This window comes from Opisthorchis viverrini, assembly GCF_000715545.1.
Source record: "Opisthorchis viverrini unplaced genomic scaffold opera_v5_61, whole genome shotgun sequence".
Lineage (NCBI taxonomy): Eukaryota > Metazoa > Platyhelminthes > Trematoda > Opisthorchiida > Opisthorchiidae > Opisthorchis > Opisthorchis viverrini.
The window spans coordinates 1,593,866-1,603,089 of NW_008751717.1; positions in this window are offsets into that span (position 1 = coordinate 1,593,866).

A 9,224-nucleotide genomic window follows, 5' to 3' on the forward strand; every position below is an offset into this window, starting at 1 on the left:
TTTTCTCAAACGAACTGGACACCACAGGCATTTTTCGCCGCCTAAACTAACCTAGTTCACGAATTACTTTTGTGAGAGCAAATATTTACTAACATGTGTTATTCGGGTCTGTGAAAAAACATGGCAGTAAATAGCCAGGGGTTCACAAAACTTATAGACTGGTACTCCCTTACAGACTATAGCCAGAAAAGAGGTCGCGGTGCTTTTCGCCTAAACGTTCTCCATGTTCCTTAACCAGAAGTTCACAAAGCATTCCATAGATTGTCTTCGTGGTATCTCAGATGTACGCAGTGGTAAAAATTGGGCACGTGATTTTACCAGTCTACATTTCTGTGGAATGATCTTGGTAGTCATGTACACAGATTCAGATGTGTCGCAGTAATAAAGTGATCATCTGTGATAAACACGAAGTTGCTGGCGACCAGTTGACATCGATGGAGAAAAGAAGTGTCTCACAAACATGCTTAATAATATTGTTGAAGAATGTCGATATTTTTTAAAAGAATCACCAAGTGTTTGGAGTATGCAAGAGCAGTAACATCAAAGACTTGTGAACTACGGATGCCTCAGCAGGGGCCACGTATGACAACAGTGTGACTTTCGAAATAAACGATGTTGTTCCACAGTTTGCAACAATGGTGGTGGTGAGTATGAGTTTTGTTCGCAAGTGCCGTAAGACGTAAAGATATGTAAATGGGCTCAGAAATCTGGAAAACCTCGCTTGCCTATTGAGGGCCTCATTTGCATGGTCGCACGAACGCTATGTTTGATTGTCGTATGCATAGATGGTGCTGTGAAGCATTATGCATCTTAGAGAGGTTTGGCTAAGGAGATGTGTGTGTTCATTCATGATCACAAAATGAAACGCAATATATCTGTGGGCCAGTGAGGCGGAGTTTATAACAACTCTATCCAGAATGACAGGTATGCCTCAGTCACGCTACGTCGCTGCTTTTGGGCTACGGATGATGAACACTTGTGTTTTTTTCAATAAAGATCTGTCATAAATCACCTATTGTGTTTTTAGCGCACATGAGCCTATCCTGCATAGTGCTTTAATGCTCATTTACTTCAAAAGTTTACCATGCTTAGTTTCAGTTACCAGCTAAAAGTATCCATAAAACTTCATCCATTACCTAAAGTTTTAATTTCAATTTCAACGCCACAGAATGGATATGCTGTAACCCTGAAAATCATGTTACAATATTATGTAGTCTGAGGTGTACAGATTCTGATTAACCAGTGACGTAGTTCAAAAGTATGAATACAATAGTTCCCTCGGTCGTGGGAAAGTAGATTGGCAAACCTCTGGATCAGGCCTCCCGCTGAGATATATCAGCAACACGCAGCTGTTTTTACCACTCAAATGTTTCCAAGCCAAAGAAAACGCATTGAGTTAACGATAGAGCTTTAATAACTTTACTTAAATATATTGCAGAAATTTGTCCTTGGTTGTGACAGAACGAGGGATATTAGAATGAATCCGTCACGTAATAATTTGTCCACCCCCGCAACGGTATTTATATCAGTCATCGTCACTATGGACAGCAAAATTAGTGTTAAAACCGTCGGACAATAAACTTGAGTTTGAAAAGCCTAAAAGCAAAATCATTAGACAGAAGAGAGTTATTGACAGCCCACGATAAAATCTTGAGGTGCTTAGGTCTTCAAGCCCTCATTCAAACAACACGGGATTTGAAACTATGGTAGCCATGACAACTATCATTCATGCTATCCAGCTGGGCGGAAAGCAGATCAGCAAATCAAAGCCCCAAAAACATAAGCAGAAACCATGCTTATATCATCAAGCCCTCATTCAGCCCTGCTATCCAGCTAGGCGTAAAATTGATCAGCAAATAAAAGTCAAAAAGCATAACCAGAGACCTAATTCTCAACTGCCTTCTTCATACTCCCTTTTCAACGTACACTTCATCCCCACACATTCTCTGATGTGATTGATTCGTTAAGAAACTGACTATACATGCATATACATGTGACTTCCTAAAGGTCTATGAACCTTGCGAAGAATATGGTGTTTGGATATCAGTAAGCTTTGTGTAGTGTCTGTAAAGTAGAAGCAGAACGTGGCGCTTCCTAAGAAATTGGCGTAATTCAGACCAATTACCTCCACTGTATACTTGTCAGCTGCCTCCTGCCAATGTGTAGATGATAGGTGGACTGCGATTATCGTACCCGTCTTTAAAGAAAATTAACCTTGTAAAAAGTAAACAGCTTACAATATTGGCGTGGCAATTGACGCGGCTATTTTTGCAACCAATATTTGAAAGTCAGGCGTATCAAAAAGCCATTGATAATTTAAAAAATAAGTCAAATTCACCGAACCAGATTTTTTTCACGTATCGAGAATCACTAATCATTGGATAATTTTAGGGCTTTTGTCGGCAAATAATGCTCACGAAACTACGTTTGTTGAACTGAGAAATAGAAACGTTTCAAACTTTGATGTAAAAGCACACATTTCATGCTATCTCGGATAATCCAAATCCGCACAATGGTCAGGCTGCAACCAGCATTTCATCACCATCATTCCTCGAGTTTTGTTCAACCAAGGTTTTGATCGTGAGAGGAAAGTGAATCAAATTAACCTTCACAAAATCTTCCGAAACTCATCTACAATCCCTGGAAAATTAAACAGTTGTGGTTTGATTTTTCAGTGAAGCCTCAGTTAAACATAAAGTGTGATGTTCTCTTGTCGCTGTGAGCAATCACCTTTAGCCCGCATTAAATAGATTGTTTCTAGGGTGTAGTTTTGACTCCTTGGAAATCAATGCGGCTGTATTCTAAGGCTCATGGATCCGAACATTCACTTTGGGTACACTTTCAACACAACTAATAATGACTGATTACGCCCCAGACCTTTTTTCTGTTAGATACAGAACACGTCGAGCAAGTGAAAACCTATGAGACTTGGTACAGGCGGACATTATATTCACATTTCCGCAGCTATACACTAACAGTATAATTTCGTTTAAAATTCACGTATACTTTGGCTATGTCTGTGCCGATTATTTTGGACATATGGATATCATCTTCATAGGCTCACTGCTGTCATCACCATTAGTGTTAGCTGCTCTGGGCCTCAGTTTACTCAGATTGTTTATTTTTCTCTTTCGAAACTCACTGTACTGTTAACTTTTGAGTTGCTAGCGGTTGAAATGTGAAGCACTAATACGATTGTGTGACTTCAGATAATGTATTCTGCATGGGCGAATTTTCTGACCCTCGCAAGAACTTTAATTCCGATGCCCTTATTTTATATGCCTTAGAAAATATGTTGCCTCACTTGTCTATCACAATTAAGCTAGTACCGATCGCAACCTATAAAAATTGACCTTACTTCACAAGAACTATGGGTAACATGAAGAGAAACATCAGCGAAGCTGTTTAGGGCTTAGATCGTAAGCATCCAATAAGAGTTTCATCCTGTCGTGAGCTGTGATAAGCTTCCCCTACAAGCAACTGCAGTAGCCTCGTTTGAGGAATAAATGAAAACTCGCGAGGTGCTTGACAGAACATTAGAAGAGGCATGTGATTTTTATGGAATCCTTCATCAACGTAAAACAATCGTGGGCCAAACTTCCGTGCCCACAAAATTGTAAGTATAAACTTTTACTTGCATCCGTTTGAGTTAGGCCATGTCCTCTCTCTAAACCCTATTCTCTATCAAAGTGGAAATTCTGAGGCATAAACATATGACATAACATATGGGGCATTTTTGCTCCAAGTCTGCTCCTATGGAGTTGATCAGTAAATTAACCCAAATAATCAGCTCAGACCTCATACACTCCAAAGAAAGATTGCCGTTAATCAACCGTTCTGATATGTAGGGTTTAAATATGTTTATCAATAGAGCATCAACTAGTAAAGATCTGGCACAATAAAACTAGTTGTTACCTGTCCCTGGTGATGTCGAGATCTTGTTTTGTAAATGAACTAATTGACTATCACGATGAGTTTTCAAAGTTGGACGATTTTTTTTACCAAGCCAGTCCTGTGTACCAGCAAAGCAAACGAAGATGTGTCGAAATGTATAAGTGCTCCCACTTTTAAGATGTTGCGCTAATTCTATGCAACAGCCTCCTTGGTAAAAAAATATTCATATTCTGCAGAATTAGACTCTCACCTTTTTATTATTGCAGTTTTGGGGTTTTGCGTGATAGGTATTTTTGTTCATGGTCACATCACTCATTTGAACGGTCGTCCTCTTGTTTTGGGGTAGTTATTCCGGTGAGTCCACACCAAAGGAAAGCACTGGACTCGAGTTTTGCTCTTATTGAAGCTCAGCAGCAGTGCATATCCAATGGTCGGGCTTCAAAACTCCGTCGGGTCCTAGCTCCACACTATTTTACTCGTGAGAAAACCACGTCTGGAATGCTAACAAAAAACACCCATAAAAAATTTCGAGTAACTGTACCAAGAGCAAGACAATGGGAAAATTCTTGGTGTTGATTTTGCCGTGAAAGCCAGTGTGGTGAGCAGCCCTTTTGACCATCATGTCTGCATTCATAAAGTCAGTAAATCCAACATAAGGAAAGTTGGAATCTGTAATTCATTTGCTTACAATAGCGCCATCTACCGTTTTCCTTGACTCCGTTGCATTATCTGTTGAGATCAAAATAGGGCTAGGATAATAAGGTGTTCTTTGGCCACACCAAAGAATAAGAAAGACGAGTCAGCTTCGAATTAGAACGTAAAAACCCGAGGGTTGTGCCTATCTGATGAGCCCTAAGATTTACAAAACGGGTCTTGGACTGCCGAAGAGTTTCCACTTTTTCCGTCCTTAAGTATAAACACCCCTGTTAACTGGGGGTTTGGCACTCTCCTGTGTACTTATACGATGTGGAACTTTACACTATAAATCGCAAACACATTTCCAAAAATATGTTTATTCACATGTCTTTCTACTGATATCAAACTTGAATATTCTGAATCCTATAGCCTGTGGAATCATTAATCTGTTTAACTGATCCACTATTCGTGCGGTATGCATTTGTAAGTTCTTACTATCTTCAAAAATCCTAGCAGGCCCATGGGTGTTAAACTAATTCTGATGCATGATGGATTCGCCAACCAGTCTGTTGTCATAATTTCTGCCTCAAACGCAGCAACGGCTGTATCTGAAACAAATTAATTCCCTCAATAAAACAAGAGTGGTAGTGGGTTCTTACAAGGACTTTGCTGTAATCAAAACAAGTTGCTGTATTATTAGCGTGCCACCCTTTCATGCGATGGTTGGGATTATGTACCCCAGTTTGCCGACAAATTGACCCGCACCTGGAACTATAACCAGTTGGTTGAATGCTTCCATGACTGGAATATTAATTTATAAGTGTCGATGAATCAGAGGCGACTATGTGTTGGTATTTTACGGCCTATAAAATATTATTTAGTATCCGACGCAGAGTGCCCTTTTTAATTTGAGATCACAGTAGTTTCCTAAATCTGTACTGTGTATTACAGCTCCTTAATTCAAGAGTTACAATCCGTAATCAGATCGTGTGACTCACAAAATCTCCTAGGAGCTACAGACGGATGCTTCTCCATATAAACTTTTGCTGGGATTATCAAACCGAGGAACTGCGCTTTGCTGAAAAACGTTTGGTATTCTTGTAGCGCAGATGGTACAATGCCGAGCGATCTGGGTAACATCAGCCTTTTAAGAGTACTACATTCACGTTCTTAAGATGTTACTTTTGTTCCGCCAAATAATTTTTTAAACACAACACCGTATAGTATCTTGACAGTACGCACTTTTACTGATATTTCTGAAATAAAAATCGTCTGCCCACTACTGGTTTCGTTTCTCGTGAGGCCCACCAGGTAGTTGAACTCCTCGAGTTTTCATCAATTTTATGCTCTTATCGAACATCAAATTGCAATTAAGTGACTAAATTTTTAAAAGCATAACGGTGTTTACGAAACACCCAGGTAACCTGTGTTACACAGTTTAGGTTAAACTGGCCTCCCAATGCGTGGCTAAACTTACACCAACCGAATAGAATACGGAACCATCTTCACCACCAAAATAAAAGACCCGCAATACCATAGCGCATTTTGGTTAAATTTAATCTGATTATGTCACACCACTCTCGCCTCAACGACCATCCTCCTATTCTGGCGTAATTATTCCGGCGATTCCACACCAAAGGGAAGCACTGGATTCGAGTTTCGCTCTTATTCAACCTCATCAGTGGTGCATATCTAATGGCCACGGACATCTGGCATGCGAGCCGAGCGTGTAATCACTACCCCACCAACGCCCGTTGAACGCATCTGAATTTTTACTTCTGAACAGGCGAACCTGTTTACACTTGAGCGATGTGATCGGTGTGCCCGACTCATTGAACGACGACCCAGTAACTGTTTTGACGATCGATTGACCCGTCAGTCAGGATTTTCCAGTCAGGTAGCGAGAAACGCCTGAAACCCACTGGGCAACATTTTGGTCGCAGTTTTAGGGTTTCGATTATCTTTATAGGCAGCGTTGACAAACAGCTTATGTGTAGGCTGCCCAAGAACAACGATTTCCAGGAAGAATTGAACGGATTTGGTCCTAATGCTTTTCCTAGTCACTGGTTCTGAGGACTGGATGTAAAGTGTGCAGTGCGGTGAGGCCACGGTAAAGAAACATAATTTCAATTGATATCTGATACGCTCAGAAATTTCGACAGTGTAAGGGAGAATGCTAATCCGAATTTCCGTGTTGTACCTGCTTAACAGGCACCCAAATCACTTATTTTCCGTGTACCAATACTTTCAGCAACTAATTTATTCCAGTATAAAGCAGTCAAACGACCTGGCTGAACCAAGAGGAAGATTTAGTGTCATTTTATTGAAAAACATTGATAAGCGAAACTGAATAGCCCACGGTGCATTCACCGAACACATCCCTGCTTTAAATCCTTCATGATAAAGCGCTAAAGCCTGCATGCTGCCCTTAATTCGCTACCGACAGACTACGCTGATGAGTATTCATTATTCGCCCGTCAAGGTTTATTGGCTCGAAAACAAAGATAAATGTGCCAAATATCAATAAAATAAGTAGAATTCCTCAGTAGAATCACGTTCTCAATCGGTTTCGCGCGCTGTATTTAAAATCAATCTATGCTGATGAACCGAGGAGCTGTTTCATCATTGTCAGCAGTGTGCATCTCACGAAACTCAATGGATTTTTGAACCCGCGAAATGCCAGGGATGACTATTTGAACACCTAACCGTTCGGCCACAGGCGGCTGATTAGTATTGTGATAAGCTAGTAATCAGACAGGGTATAGCGATGTGCACCTTTGGATCACTGGATCGACATAATGTGGTCACAAACGGTGATTGACTTCTTCAGTGACGACTTTTCAGATCAAAGTTTCACTTGCTGGATGACTCAAGGCTAATTACTGGTATAATATTTGACCATCTTTTTGTCACACTTCAGATTCAAGTAGTAGCTTTTGCATACTGACGTTACGTTTTACTTACATTCCAGGTTCATCTTCACATGTCTGGCTTACTTGTTTGGACTGTTTGTGTTTGCAACAGTCGTCGGTGAGTTGAAATTATTGGAAAACCTAATCCATTTTAAGTTTGCATTGAATGTGACCAAAAATAATGAACTCAGTCACTCCTTTTTTTAGGAAGCGAGGTCAACCATATTTTTCGTCAATCTGATTCTAGTTAACCAAAAAGTGATGTTCAAAATGTGTTTGAAATAAGGCGCAGAATTCTTGTGTTGATACAGATCGCCGGGTTTTAGTTCAGAAGTAGTAATGTGTGCATCTTATGCTATTGGAAAAAATGTTGCGCAGTCAGATTACCCAGCTTACCGAACAAGCCACCGACTCCACAGATGCCTTGTTAATCTCCATTTTTGGAACAAAAGTCTGAGTGGCATTCTGCGATCAATATTGCAGTGTTACCACCTCCTAACTCTACCTGTACATAACTTTCAGCAGTTCTAATGAAGCTCAGGGTCTTAGTTTACAACCTGACACCAATTCTGCGTCTTGAATTTTTGCTCAAAATGTTTCATCAAGGGACAGAGTTGTAGAAGACAAAAAACAACGCTTGACTGACACAGCACCTAAAGCGGATCTAAAAGGCAATGTTTTTCGGGACATCAAAAGCTAACCGTTTGTAACGTTTTTAAACCAGTAGAAGAGGATTAAGTTTGCTTAGTCAGACAGCAGTTGTTGAAATTTGAACCCAAAAATGCATTTTTTCGTCTCATTTGGGGAAAAAACCAACCCCATATCTCAACGATTATTTGATACACGCCATATTGCATACATGCCTTTAGAAACGACCCAGATTATCAGGACTATCCGGGGTCAGCTCCTTCCATCATAAATGCTGCTATGACATCTGGTTTGGCTGTTACTTAAAGGGCAGCTGATGGTCACTTTGAACGAGAGAAAGAGTACAAGAACAGGTTTCCAATCGTGTCTACAATGTAGAGAAACGTGCACGCTTTTCCTGGACAGGACTTTGATGTATCCTTATAGACCTCCTCATCAATTTGGCCTCATATTCTAACTCATGTCAGCGTACAACTTCCGAATCGTGGTAAAGCAAATTCATTCCATTTCATCTGTCTACCACAATTTTTCTCCGCATTCTTTTTGGAATGTGTGCGAGCTTCGTCTTTGCTGTGTTTATATCAAGGTATTGAAACAAAGCCCCAGGTTTTCACGCAAAGAGCAGTAAATTTGAATTTTGCGTCCATCAGGGGACAGCTAAATGTACGTAAGCCTGCATACCAAAGTACCTCTGTCCTAAGCTACTATGAATCAATGACTTCACCTCGACCGATGACAAAAATGCACCAAAAATGGTCCAGCTGACAGATGAAAACAATAGCCGATTTAGGGAACTCTGAGGTACGGTATTATGTATGAGGATACATGTTGGCAATTACTCTTCAATTGTTAGTCTCCTAAGTTCAGCCGTCCAATATTAGGTGTTTGGTTCAATGTTAAACACTTGTATCTAACTAAGCTTTTAACACGGGCTCAGCCTACCAAATCAGTGATGAGTCTTAAAACTCCAGTTTTTATGACATCTTTTTATGCATCTTTCATGGAATCCAAAACGAAAATCAGCTATATCGCTGGCTTCGGCCAGCTTTGTGAATTGATAAGCTGAATGTTCTGCCGGGTAGTACCTGATGAGCATCTTTATCACAAAGGAGAGTATGAGTATCAAACCTAAAA